Below are 15,233 nucleotides of genomic sequence, written 5' to 3'. Positions count from 1 at the left end.
TGAAAATCTATGGTGACCACAACTGTCAAGCTGCAAAGAGGACAAAAATGCAGTGCAATCTGCTATTTTCGAAGTCATATGATGGCGTCATGTGTCAAACAGACTAAAATGATTTATTCAGTCACTGATATTCTTCCCTTGCAGTTTTGAGGAAACTGTTCCTTTTAAAGGCGTACTATAATGCCCCTTTTACAAGACGTAAAATAATGTATGTGAAGTGTTAGGTCAAAATATCTCACGTCATTTTTTTTATAGCATGTTAGAGTTGTCACTTTTTGAGGGTGAGCAAAAACATACCCATTTTGTGTGTGTCCCTTTAAATGCAAATTAGCTGCTGCTCCACGCCCCCATTCCAGAAGGGGGCGGAGCTTTAAGAGCTCATGTTAGCAGCTCTGATTACCTCACGCAAACACACTGAAAATGTCAGAAAATGTTCACCCATTTAAGTTCAAACCAGAGTCAGAAAATGATGGAGAGACTTAAGAAGAAGTGACAACATGTAGATTGAGACAGGACATTTCTGAATAAATAGCTGATGAATTTATGAGTTAACTATCTTGTTGATTTGCATATTCTGTCATGATAATCTAATCTATAATCTATAGTTTTTGTGATGTCACTAACATGTGAAGCTCGTTGTAGTCCCTACCAGCCGTTTGTTGTAGTCCTTAAAGGGGGGGTGAAACACTCAGTTTCAGTCAATCTCATGTCAATCTTGAGTACCTATAGAGTAGTATTGCATCCTTCATATCTCCGAAAAGTCTTTAGTTTTATTATATTTACAAAAGAAATATGGGCTGTACCGAGTCTTTCCGGAAAAACAGAGCGCCTGGAGGCGTATCATGTGGGCGGAGCTAAAGAATGACGAGCGCACACAAAGCGGTGACGTCCTCAAGCGTGGAGAAACCCATCTCGGCTATCTCAGCTAATACAGATATGATCCAGAATCAGATTCGGAGGCTGCATAGAAACAGTAACAGCAGGACGTCCGTCTCTGTGGTATGGACTGTATTTAGTGGCCTGTCAACATTTGTGTGTCTTTACTCGCAGTTTATGAGGACATGATTCGGTTTATGGACTATTGTATGCGACTAACGTTAAACCTTAGCAGTAGCAAGCAAAACGGTTTTGCAATCAGACTAGTGTGACGTTATACATAGAACAGCAATAGAGTCCGTTAGCGCATTTGAATGACGAAGCACGCGATCGTGTCGTTTACTGATGTTTACTCACGCGACGATAGCCGACAGCACAGACATTTGAAGCAGTTTTACTCACCGGCTGCTTCCAAAGCAGGACCGAACCTTTATCGCTGGGACTGCTCCGTCAAAAACACACTTCTTGGAGTGTGGAAATCCACTTTGCGACGCGACTGAAGCAATGTTGTGAAGCTTCCCGTCATTTCTGCGTTCAAATCGGTTCAAATGCAGCGCTGCCTTCCCGGAATGCTGTGCTGAAGTGTTGAAGTCGCTTAATGTCAAAGTGGAGGAATGAAGTGGAGCGCGGCGCGGACTATAACCGACATAAGTGTTCACAGACGACTGGATCTGCAGCTGAGAGTGTTTATGGGCGTGCATTTCCTCTCTCGCTCTAGTCACGCGCCGCACCCTACCGGGAGAAGAGCCCGTACAGCCCATACAAGGACCTTCCGCTCTATTAACGTCAAGCCGAGCCATACTCGAAAAAAACTCTCCGAAACTTGTGAGAAACCGGAAGGAGTATTTTTGACACAGAAATACTCCATCGAACGTCCAACATTAGTTTTTGAAACGTTGTCCATGTTTAGTATGGGATTCCAAGTCTTTAACAGTGTAAAAAGATCAGTATGCATGAAACAGCATTTCACCCCCCCTTTAAAAAACGATTTCTGTGAAAGGAAATATCTCCCTTAGCTTTGAACTTTGAGCATCGTAACTTTGCAGATATTATTTATACTCAACAGCAACTTTACACACTAACTAAAGTTAAAAAAGTGAAATCACAATGAACCACCCCTTTATAATAATATCGCTGGTCTTAGTTTTTACGAAGTGCAGATTATCTGATTCTGAACCCATTGTTTCTGTGGCACGACTACCGCTGGTGCCCTGAGTATAACCTTTTTCTCTCTTTGTTGGCTGTCCATTAGTGTGGTACTTTGCATAAGCAGAATAAAAGCTTTTCTAAATGGCAGTAAAATGATCCTCCTCCTGATGTTCAGGGTGGACCAGCCCTACCTGAACAACCATCACGACACCTTCACATGAAAAGCATTTGAGTTTAAAATAGATAAGAGTCCAGACGATGGCTTTGATGCTTCACAGAAAGAAAAAAGGACTTGTCAATCATAGATTCACAAATTCATAATGTCTCTATTGCGTGCACTGGGTTTATTGGCAACATTTAAATAATAAAACATGGCGTTGGCGGAAATGCTGTAGCATGATGCTTATTTTCTTCAGTCTTCAATGCATTTGAGATAGTGAGTCATTTGAAAAGCTTCAAGAAACGCCTGGCGCTTATTTCATGCAAAGATGGGAACCTCTTTGACTGGCTTTATTTTCCAGAAGTCAGGGTGCACGGTGACACTCATGAAACTTTTGTCTGACACAGAATAGCAAGCAAACGATCGTGTCCTGTTGTGTTTGAAAGAAACTGAAAGTCGTGACACAGCCGTGAAAAGACAGGAGCAGTGTGTGCCCAGCGGATAGAGTGTGTGTGTGAGTGAGAGAGGCTCAAACCTGTGAAGGGATCGGCTTGTTGAGTTGTCCGAATGACTAGATCTGAGGAAAGTCGTGTTTAGTTAGCCTCAATATGACTGAACAATGATTCGTTTCTTAAATGATATAAGGATGCTAAACAATTTTTTTTTTTTAAATTGTTGTATCTATTAATTTATTACAGACCATAAATTAAAAACAATTATTTGCTATTATTATTTTTTATTATAATATTTTTTTATTATTATGCTGTGCTGTTTAAAAGTTTGGGGTTTTGTAACTTTTTATAAAGTTTCTTCTGCTCAAGGCTGCATAATATAAAATGCAACAAAAACAGCAATATTGTGATTTGATGCTCAAGCAATTTATGATTATTATCAGTGTTCAAAATGGTTGTGTGCTGTCTCATATCTTTGTGAAAACAGTGATGCATTTTTTCGAGGCCTGCACTCATATTAAAAAATGTATAATAAAAAAAAAACTATCTAAAAAGTGAATGTTCGCGTCGCGTTTGGTGTGTACATACCATAAGATTACTTTACTTCCATCTTTATTCATGTAATTTTTTTTGACTGGACTAGTCATGAAGTGGATGCGCTAGGCCTGTCACGATAACACATTTTGCTGGACGATAAAGCGGCCAATAAATTATTGCGATAAACGATAATATTGTCGTTCTGAGACGATTTTCTTTTAAAATAATGATAATGGCATAAAAATGCAGGTACACCAAAGATCAATAAACTTTAATTTCTAAAGACTATTTAACACTAAAAATGGAAAACATTTTAAATAACCACAATAAATGAACAAAACAACCAAAAACAATAAAAGCATGGACTCTTATCTGTTTAAAAAATGCATTTAAATAAGTACCAAAAATAATAAATAAAATGGATGAAAACTGCAGCGGATGATTGTGTTTTAGGAGCATATTAGGGGCGGCACGGTTCACTAAACCCACGGTTCAGATCATATCACGGTTTTAGGGTCACGGTGCCTTTTTAGCACACAAAGATTGAACTGAAGAACTAACTTGCGTTTATCAAACTTCAGTGTAGCTTTAAGCCTTGTTTATACACGACGCGTCCGCTCGAGCGCCAGGGTGCGCACGGCAAAAATGACGTCGACGTGGAGTGCACGAGACCCCATTTCGCTTGGCGTTGTGCACGTCAAACTTCGTAACTTTGCGTGTGGCTCCGCAACCGAAGAGCCATGAGTTCTAGACGAATCTGCTGGCCGAGAATGACGTCTCATCACGCCGCACGCGGTCTGCGCGTCGAGTATAATCACCTCCCCAAACGGACGAGGCGGGAGCAGTCAACGAGAGAGACGAGGAAAACAAAAAAGCATGCATATGGCAATTATCGCGGCCAGAAAAATGATCGAGCACATTTTTTTAATCGTGCGATTAATTGATTTATCGACTATCGCAACAGGCCTAGGATGCGCTAAAACACGACTCAAAAAAAAAATTCACACTTTTTTTACATAACTGTTTTAGATTTGATGCATCCTTGCCAAATAATTTTATTTGTATTTAATTAAACAACTTATTTGAACAATACAGAAAATATATATGGATAATATTTTACTCAGAAATGTCACATTTTGAAAAAGAAATGTACAATCTACTGTCATTTACTCTCACCCTTATGATGCAACAGAAAAGATGATTAAATCATATGGGTTTGGAATGAATGTTGAGATGAGTTAAATCTCGTTAGACTCCACAAGTCCACCACCATGCTGACACATTTCTAAAACACTGCACAAAACTGGTCCTCCTGACCGTCCTGCATCTAGTCTGTCATTTCATCTGCAGTCCATCAGCCCCTGAAGCTCAAGCCGTTTCAGACGGGGTGTTATTGTGGCGTGTGCCGGAGTGGAAGTGTTTTAATGGGCTCTTCTGTGTCTTCACTCAGGTCTGTGATTTATTGAAGCCGTGTCCTCGGGGTTGTTTCTCTGCTGATGGGTCACCGAGGGTCACGTTTGCTCTCAGAGCGCCGTTTGGGAGAGAATCGTGTCAGATCCTGTTAATTCCTTGCTCGTTTTCCTCCCTCTCAAACCCTGCGGTTGTGAAGCGAGTGTGTGTGTTTGGTTTAATTGTTTCAGTGGCATGCGTCTGGCAGCACTGGTCGAAGCAGACTGGGCAGATTTCCCTCACACCCCTCCAAAGCACAAACCTCCAGCGCTGTGATTGGCCCTCGGCGCCGCCCGGGTATGCGTGGGTGGGTTGGGCTTAGAAGGTTTGAAACAGGAAATGAAGAAAGGTTTGTGCAATGAGAGGAGTCGCTCTGTGGTGTGCTGGGATATTCCTCTGTCATTCAGACTTCGGGCGGTAAGTGCACTCAAAATAATACAATCCGGGTCTGTCAGGAATCTTGAGGAATGTCAGAGTCGATGTGTGTGTTAATGTTTCGAGTCAGGGTATGTGGTGTCATGTGAGTCACACACACACTCAACGGGAGACTGAAGTGTGTGTGCTGACTTGAGTTAGTGTGTGTTCGAGTTGTGTGGCTCTTGGGACGTCAAACTAATCTAGATTTTAATCTTCTCTAATGATTGTCATAGATTTGTGGGGGTTTTTCTTGTTAAGGGTCTGCACTTTTTGGCAGACTTAAATGTGGACTTAAATTTAAGGTCTAAACCAAAAAAAAAAAGCGTACTTGTTTAAACCTAAATGGTTACCGTCTGTGAAATAGTGCAATTATTGGCATGCTTCAATGTGGACTCCAATTTAAGAAGTCTAAACCAAATAAAAATGATTAGGCCTACGTGTTAAAACATAAACAGTACAGGAGTGGCTGGACCGGGTTATTTCTGAGGACGAGTCACTTTTCTTGAACGTTTCTTTTCACATTTTGTGGTAAAATTCTGGTAAAATCATTAAGCTGGGCTTGATGATCATACACTTTTACTGTAGAACGCTTTTGCGCAAAGGCAAGATTATACTTTCTATATTTCTTTTTTTCTTTTTAATTTAATCGCAAATTTTATGATTATTTTGCCTTGTCCTGTGTACGGCATTGTGGTCAACTTTTGTTGTAATATGTGCTTTATAAATAAATTTAATATTGAATAAAATTTAACTATATTATTCCCCAGCCAGCTCTTTATGTACAATTTGATTTATAAGTATGTCCAACTTTATTCATATGCATACAGTATAATAACGTTAGGCGATATTAAATCTCAACTGATTTATTGCTTTTATTAGCCTGACAAGCCGGACCCACATCAAGATGTTTGGTCTGGAAACTCACCATTGACAGCTCAATCCGAGGGGCGGATAAACGGTTGTCTTTCAAACTCCCTCTGCACGCGATAGGATAGCGCTACACCAACCAGAGCGACAGATTAAACATTCGCCGTATCCGGTCGGCTAAACTCCGAACACATCTTCCCTTTTTAAGAATGACTTCAGTGCCGTTCTTTGTTCTTTTCTCAGAGAAAAGCTTAACTCCAAGTCTTCCAGAGTCGCGGTCAAAGCTGATTCGAAAGACCGCCGCCGTTCGCCAGTTTCTGTGTTTACTAGAAGCACGCAAACGCAACTCGGCCGTCCGCATTATGGCCCCGCCCACCGACTCTATACACGATGTGATTGGCCTGGCAAGAGTTTGGCGATTACAGCTCAGAAGGGTATTGAGAGTTGCTAGACGACACTCGTGGGCAGATTAAATTTGCTGCCGCTAGGGTGCGTCTAGATTTCTAGGCTATGCTATCATTGTAAAATGTAAAATATATATTTTCGACCAGCTCTAATCTGCTTTATGTGACTAAGGCATGAAGATATTAAGATATTTAGGGCCCTATGAAATCTGTTGTATTTCCCCAAATTCTGTTTTATTTTATTTTTATTTATTTTTATTTTTAAAAAAAATTTCTGGCAATCAAATGAATGCATAAAAACATACATTTATATTTTAATTTTATGAAATTAAACAAACAGAGTTTGTGTTAAAGTTAAAACATGGAAGTAAAATTGTGGTCATTCCTTGAAAAATAAAGTTTTAATAATGTTATTATTACTATTATTATTGTCAATATTATTAGTGTTAATATATTATGCTGTTGAATGCTTGAATCTGATTGGCTGATGAACATTTTAAGGTGTGCAATTATTTTCAGGTAAACTCACGGCTGAAGTAGTTCCAGCAGGTTTTGACCGCATTACCGTTCCATATCACTCCACCAAATGAGTTTAGTTCTTTAAAATGTCTTTACAGCTGACAACAGCAAAAGAACCAAAACACACAGCGACACTGAACAAGCAAATATAGTCAACAATAGGGTAAAAACGGCATATTTGCATGTTTTCCCCACCAAATTATGTTTGATTATGTACGAAATGCACTTAATCTTTATACCATTCTCTCTGATCTCTCACTCACACACACATACAATACTGACACACACTTGCACAGAAATGTGTTGTCAGCACTGCTCTGACGATTTCATCAGTAAAATAGTATACATACATGACGTTTCTCACTCGCGAGGAAATAATGGCGCTGTTCTTACAGTTCTGTATTAGTAGACACTGCTGCCGAACACTGTTGAGAGACGCACAGACTGAGGTAATTCACATACACACACACACTCTCACTCTCTCTCTCTCTCTCTCTCTCTCTCTCTCTCTCTCTCTCTCTCTCTCTCTCTCTCTCTCTCTCTCTCTAATAACTCACTGCATTAATAACTGCTTTAGTCTTCTATCAGTGGCTCAAGCCTCGGTTATGAGCTCTAAAATTATGTTTTGGAATTGGCAACAGAGGCTTTGGTTTAGATGTGTAAGATATTAGTCCTGCACGAGCGTTTTAAAGACACAACCGGAAAAATGTCTTTGATTTGATTTAGTAGATTAAACCATAGTCGGATTATGCAAATGAGAGGGGCGGGGCATGTGAAGATCTTTGTGAATGAAGGGCGTTCTGGTTCTGGAGTTTTGAGATTTTTCCATTTGTCTAATCATATGATTAAAAGGAAACTGGCTCAGCAAACAAACTGAATCGGAGGATAATGTTCATGCGCCCGACCCACGTCACGCTTCCTCCTTATGATTGTGAAACCTGTTAGTCGGGTGCTCGCTGTCAGGTTTCCTGAGCTTGCAGTGATCCCTGACACTTCCAGGTTTCCTAAGAATGGGTACGTTTGTGTTGTGATTAAATCATCTTTGTGAACAGCTAGTGGTCTGTCTCTCTGTTCTTGTTATCGGTCTAAAATGATTTGCTCTAGATTGATTTGATTTGGGCGGATAGTGGTTTGAGGTTTTTCTAAAAATGAAAATCCACAGCTCATCTTGCAGAAATTGGGTTGTGGCCAGCGGGTGATGGATGTTTTTAGGTCTGATGGCTTCGAAACAGACACCGTTCTTGTTTTAGACTCTGTCATGCCAGCAGAACGTCTGTTTGATAGACGTGTTTATAGTGTTACTGTGTGATTTCACTTTTTTTTTTACTTTAAGAGGAACAATGTGACAAAGCGACAACAAATAATGGTGAAAAGTGTTCACACATGATGCAAATCTTTAAGTACGCACCTGAAAAAGAAAATGGACAGTTTTGGCATTCATGTGCTTTAGGACAACTTGCTATGTTTAAATAGATGATTTTCAGTATTATGATATATAATGTTGTTGATTTATTATCATGATAAACACTCTGCAGTAAGGCTGACCCATGCTGGCAAAATGAGTCGGAATGAGCAAATTACTTGAACATTTTCTATTAATAAACCTTCAAAATGATGTATGATTTGTTGGAATCAGACAAAAAAATGACTGAGCTACACCGGTTTGAAGTCAGTAAAGGCAATTTTGAGAAACAGACGACACCAAATTTGGCAATATCTGTGACACAAATCTTTTGAAGCGTCAAAGTGGAAGTTGCGTAGCTGTCAATGGATGATTTCCTTTTTTGGGTGATCTATCCCTTTAATACATGTTCCCGGTCTAAAAAAAGTCCATTGCAATCTTTACTCCGAATGATCGCCTCTGAAACAACATTCCTTTGCTGCTGATGTCATCTAGGCCTGTCATAAGCCCTCACCACCAGATGAAAAAAAACAAGTTTACTTGTTTCTCCTTAAAGGGCTGGTTCAGTGTTTTTTTCTAGGCTTGGTTGTGTTTATGGGGTGCAGTATAACATGTCTTAATATGTTTTTTTGTGTGTTGAAAATATATTTTTCTTCTATTCTCCCTTTCTTCCACACCGCTGTCTCCACTGTCCTTTGAACGGCTCGTTTGCTTCCTGCTTCTATGAAGCCCATCCCTCTGAAAAACGCAATGGTCTTAGGCCGCGTCCACACGGAGACGCGTTTAGCTGTATACGTATACATTTTGTACCGTATCAGCGTTTCCTCCACACGGATCCGGCGTTTTGGAAGCATGCATCCGATATTTTTTGTAGCCGGGTCCCAAAGCGGATAAATCTGAAAACGATCATCTTCCGTTTTCGTGTGTACAGCGAATCCGTATATTTTCTGAAACGGTGATGTCATCACACTACGTCCAGCACGGTGAAAGAGTTAAGGGATACTACTACGGGCACTGGGCATGCGCACATCAATATCGCGTCATTTAATTAACATATCTGCATTATTGTAAGGGTATGTTTTGGGTTGGGGTAGGTGTAGGCATAAAACACATCTGTTAAGTAGCAAATGTATTTATTGTTATTTTATTGTGAGATTTTGCCTCACCTCCGACCACTGCTATACCCCTGCTAGCCACAACTCTTCTTCTCCGTTTTTAGTGTATTTCTGTGGCAGAATTACAGCGCCACACACTGGCCTGGCATGCAAACTACATAGTTTTTAGTCAGTTTAGGTAATCTCGTGTGGACGCAAATATTTCTTGAAACGAGAAAAAAAAAAAAGATCGGATTGGGAAAGCGCTGGCTTCATGTGGACAGGGCCTTAGATTGGTTAGATGGCCAAATGGAGTTTGCTGTATTTTTATTGGCTGAAGTGCCAAGCACAGGTTGACGGAAACGCCACGCCCCTTCCCATTACGGGCAGAAGTCTCATCTGTGCTGACAAGCGAGGGTTTATGATGTCACCAACCCAGGAAGAAGCTCGTTGTAGTCCAAACCGACCGTTTTTGTAGGCAATAAACTGCCATAACTTTAAAAGACAATATCTCTGTTTGCACTGAACTTTCAGCGCTGGAACTTTGCAGATAGTGTTTATGCTCAAGCAGCGACATTACACACTAACTAAAGTTACAAAATTCAAATCGCATGTAACCACCCCTTTAAATGTCTAATGTCAGTATACTACATTGCAGAAGTAAAAAAGTGCAGGGACTTTAAGATCTCGCTCCGTCTCAGTCTTCAGCTGTTGGTGTGTAGGTGGCGTCTGTGCTGGCAGGTACCGGTTTACCGTCTGCGGGGAGTGTGCAGGGCTCTCATTAACGCCTCTACACCCCTCAGCTCTCAGCCAGCCGCAGCAGGGCGCCGTATTTACCTCTCCATGGGCTTTAATCAGACTCTCTGCTGTAATTCCAGCAGTTTGAAGCCACCAAGTCTCAGAATTGAGCTCTAATGATATGTTTGTCATGCTGCTGAGTCTAAAAAGCCTCTTGTTTCCATCAAATCAAAGGTGAATGGGGAAGTCACTTTCGCTGGAGGTCCAGTTGCCCATTTATTGTTTCCATTATAGAGCGATCAGAGGAGTTTAGTGCTCTTGTAATGGACTGATTGAGCTCTCGCTCTCCTGCTGCTTCTGTGGACTGGGCACTTTATACTGTAATCTGTGGCTGGGTTGAACATATTGATTTCTTGTTTTTAATGCATTCACGTTTAGATGAACTGGTATCGTTTCTAAAATCCCAGGAATCAATCATCTGTGCTGTTTTCAGTTGATGCGCAAACACTACCTGCGGCGTGACTACCATTCAGTGATCACTATACACTTTGTGCTTTGTTAATTTTGATTAGAAACCAAGTCTCGGCTTTCAAATTCTGTCTATTTTTAGTTAATTTAGTAATAATTTACTCCACCCCCATGTAATCCAAGATATTCATGTCTTTCTTTCTTCAATTACTTTTTTTTAAATACATAAAACACATTGTTGGTGATCAGTATTGTCCAATACTGCTTCCAGAACTGATCACCATTGATCACACTCAATTCTAGTCAGGATATGAGTCTGATACTGCTCCATTGGGCTGTGGTTATCATAGACAGTAAAAGAAATGGACAGAGCGACCCCATAGACTTTAACGGTGAATTGTGAAGTCAATCAGATGCACTCACTTCCTGAGCTTGAGGACGTAGATGTGACGTGAGCTTCCTGTCTGACAGCTAGAGGTCTTCTAGTAGTTGTGGAAAGTGAAATCTGAATCACGTTGTTTAAATGTTTTGTCCCGTTGCTTTTGGCTCACTATGGGCTTCTCCCCATTCTTCTCCCTTGACTTTATCGGACTTTGTCTCCACGTCCCCCTGACTGCCTCATAGACAGTAAAAGATTGCTTCTGAGCGTCTCCTCCTGTCTATACGGTAATTTCTCAACTGTGCGACAGAGTCGCGTTGGTTATGACGCAATCGTTAGCCTATTTTTACAAAAGCAGCTTCTACGGGGCAATAGTGTAAGATACAATGTAATGGAGTCTTTTATGCATTGTCGTGTTTCTTTAGAAATAAACAATGTACAAATGGAGTCTTTAAACGTCTCAGATGTAAAGTTATTCACTGTCAAAGTGACTCAAAAATGAATGGGAGTCAATGGGATGCTAACAGCAGGTGATGGCTCGGTTAGCAATGGCCGCCCCTATGGGTGGAACGCTTTCTGAGTGCTTGATTACCTCCTTGGGGATTATGGGGCATGTTTCAAACGAACCAGGAAAGACCTCAGTTGGATAGACCTACAACCAATCAGAGCAATAAAGCGACGCTAGGAATGCCAATTTTAGCAGGCAACCTAGCCAAAATAACACACATTTTACCCCCCAAACACCATTTTTTTTTGGATAATCCCCCCGAGAAGCTATTGTTTTGGGCTAGTAGTTGGCGGGTTTTGCTGTAAAAACTTAGCAAACCTGTCTGCTCGCGCACTGGAATAAACGATCTTTGCCCGTGTTGCAATTTTTTTTATTTAATGATACACAGAGTACTTACCCAACATGATCATCATTTCAGAGAGAAATAGTGAAGGTGAATGCAGATACAAACAAGCTCTCCATTTAGGATTTTAACAAATTCTACCCAAACGCCTTTGATGACGTGATGATTACGTTACTGTTGATCATCTGTCCGTCATCGTCTAAAGCCCGCCCTGCAGATTTCATTGGTCCGAACAGTTTCTGTTCAGGGATAATTACTCCTCTATGGATCGATGCCAAACCGAACCGCCCGAGCTCAAATGTTGTGGGCGGGGCTGAGTTCGGCTGGCATCCAGGCTACCTGATCGGAGCACTCTTAAAAATGAAGAATATCGTTTGGTAAATGTGCATGGTGCATACCATCCCTCTGTGCTGGAGCGGTTCGAGTGTCAGATTGAGATTGCTGTACTCGTGTTCTGGATCCCCGCTCTCGTCTGATTCACTGAGTCTTCATGACACAGCCTATAAATATGCTCCATCAGCGCGGCGCCGGGTCGCTGGGTCCTGGGCTGTTCTTGTGTACTTTTAAGATCTTGGCAGAGACTATTTTTGGTCAGGCTTTTGAGGATGTTCTCAAGGATGCGATGCGTTTGCTTCTGAACCCTCGAGTCTAGTTTGGCACAGTATGGTGCATGTAAACCAGTCCATTTTACTGTTTTATCTTAAGTTCAGCTCGAGAAATCATATTAAAGGTTAGTTCACCCAAAAGTCATGTGTGCAATGAAAAACTTGAAACACTAAAGACAATGCTTAGCTAAATGTCTTTGCTCCAGAGAAGCTTCATTAAGCACATTTAAAGTAGTCTATAGCACTTGTGCACTAGCTTTGAGGAATGGCTGAATGATGATTAATCAAAATCACACCATGACACAGTCTGGCTTAGGGCGGTAATCAAATTACAAAAGCTGCAATTTCATTTGATAAATGTATGCATGTGTATATATGCATGTTTCACATTTTACAAACATATGTGTATAATACAATTATAATATTTCTTATATTTTGTTGAATATTTGTAATAAATTATTATTATTAATCAGTTAGTTTTTGGCAGATTGTGCAGCCCTATAGAGTGCAAAGAATACCTGGGACTGTTTTTTTTTTTTTTTACCTGAAATGTGAGCGTTTTTCTTCGTTCTTGAGGCTGATGTTTGGAGGAAGATCTTAAGAGTCTAATGTTAACACACAGGGGCTTGTGGTTTCAGCGGACGACTGCTTCCGGTTTCCTGTTCATTCAGTGAGGGCCATCTAAAGTCAACAAGTTGTTAACAACTTCTTTTGCTAAATAAATGCAGGTGTTTTGTTTTTGTAATTATTAATTTTGTGTAAATGAGTCCCTTCATCCATTCATCCATCCATCTATGCATCCTGTATACATCCATCCTTCCATCCATTCAACCATCCATCCTTCAATCCATCCATCCATGCATCCTTCAATCCATCCATTCATGCATCATCCATCCATCCATCCATCCATCCATCCATCCATCCATCCATCCATCCATCCATCCATGCATCCATCATCCATGCATCCTTCCATCCATCCATCCATCCATCCATCCATCCATCCATCCATCCATCCATCCATGCATCCTTCCATCCATCCATCCATGCATCCATCCATCCATGCATCCTTCCATCAATCCATCCATCCATCCATCCATCCATGCATCCATCCATCCATCCATGCATCCATCCATCCATCCATGCATCCTTCCATCCATCCATCCATGAATCCTTCCATCAATCCATCCATCCATCCATGCATCCTTCCATCAATCCATCCATCCATCCATGCATCCTTCCATCAATCCATCCATCCATCCATGCATCCTTCCATCCATCCATCCATCCATCCATCCATCCATCCATCCATCCATCCATCCATCCATCCATCCATCCCCATTTATTCCTTTCAGTCTCTTTGTATCTGTCAAACACACACTTCATTTCCCATCTGCTGGCTTCTAGTCTGAAATAATCTGTTTAAATCTAGATTACAGTTCTAGGATCAGTCTAGTAACAGATATTGTCCCTCTGGCTCTATGAGGTCAAAGGTCGGCCGTATTTAAATTCCTCAAATGACTCGTCAGGTGATAAATGACGCCTGTGCTTTTAATAATTAACTACTCAATCACAAAACATTTACTTTTCTCCTTTCAGCAGTGTCAGCTGTTTCTCCTTCCAGAGCCGAGTGTTTAAAATAACTCTTCAAATCACAAATCACAGACCGCGCTTCGGCCACCATAGAAGGAAACGAGGGTGAAATCCTGAAGCGGAAAGCCGTTCCTGGCACTGACTGCGGTTAATCCAATAGCTTGTGTTAGGGATAAGACACACACACACACACACACACACACACACACACACACACACACACACACACACACACACACACACACACACACACACACACACACAGTCCAACAGTTATTAATCCATGAACGGGGAAAGGAGGGGCTAATCGATAAAGCCATGAATGAATGAGTGTTTCCAAAGTTCCCCGTCTCTCTGCTGTCGATTGCTCTCGGCACTAATTAAAGAGCTTTAGAGAGCCGCAGACTAATGGCTGTCAGAGACGGGATGAGAAACACTCACTGTAAGACGCTGAAGAGGTTATAAACAGAACCGACTGACTCACGGATGATACGACAGGGGAACGGACAGAACATGAGGAAAAACTGATGAAGTGTAAGTAAGTGTGTGTGTGTGAGAGAGAGAGAGAGAGAGAGAGAGAGAGAGAGAGAGAGAGACAGTCAGAGGGGATGGAAATTAGACCCATGGAAAATGTGACTTATTACTGTGAACTGAGAGAATATAAATAACACGTCTAATGATTTTCTCCTCGATGAAGCTTGTGCCAGAAATGAAGATCGCTGCACACATGGCTGTGAAATGTCTTTGGATCAGAGTAAATTCAACATTTGTTAAACTTTTATATCGTGACCATTTGACTTGTGGTTTTGTAAGGATTTTTTCTTGCTAAAGCTGCTTTGAAACGTGATGTTTTGTGAAAAGCACTGTACAAATCAATTAAATTGTGCGTGTGTGTGTGCGTGTGTGCACGCGTGTGTGTTTTCTCTCAGAAGTAGGTGTGTGCGATATACCAATTAAAATGCTATTTTAAGCGCTTACTACCGTTTCTAGTTTGTTGTCTTTGAAAGAAGTCTCTACTCACTAAGGCTGCATTTATTTATGATCAAAAATACAGTACAATTGTGAAATATTACAATTCAATAAATGTTTTTTATATGAATATATAAGCTGAATTTATCATCATTCCTCCAGTCTTCAATGTTTCTGATTATCAATGTTGAAAACAGTTGTCACATAATATTTTTGTGCAAACTGTGATATCAGTTATTTTCAGAATGGTTTTGACTCAGTTTGTGGGGATCCCTGGAGTAAAAACAGTGCCTCTGTGTTTAATTTT

General features: G+C 40.8%; 1 protein-coding gene across 5 annotated transcripts in view; it reads left to right on the top strand.

Moving 5' to 3' along the window:
• The window catches only part of hycc1 (hyccin PI4KA lipid kinase complex subunit 1), an 82,254-nt gene that overhangs the window by 16,985 nt on the left and 50,036 nt on the right, over window positions 1-15,233 (top strand). The window contains exon 1 of one of the 5 annotated variants that reach the window (XM_067425380.1): window positions 4,952-5,040. The exons of 3 other annotated variants lie outside the window; for them this stretch is intronic. The gene's annotated coding sequence lies outside the window, so the exon portion shown is untranslated. Of the gene's footprint in view, window positions 1-4,951; window positions 5,041-14,323; window positions 14,492-15,233 lie in introns of those variants that run through there. One more of the 5 variants, XM_067425382.1, reaches the window with a different exon arrangement.

This window comes from Pseudorasbora parva, chromosome 19 (genome assembly GCF_024679245.1).
Source record: "Pseudorasbora parva isolate DD20220531a chromosome 19, ASM2467924v1, whole genome shotgun sequence".
In the NCBI taxonomy this organism is placed as follows: domain Eukaryota; kingdom Metazoa; phylum Chordata; class Actinopteri; order Cypriniformes; family Gobionidae; genus Pseudorasbora; species Pseudorasbora parva.
This window is presented reverse-complemented; position numbering and strand designations above follow the sequence as displayed.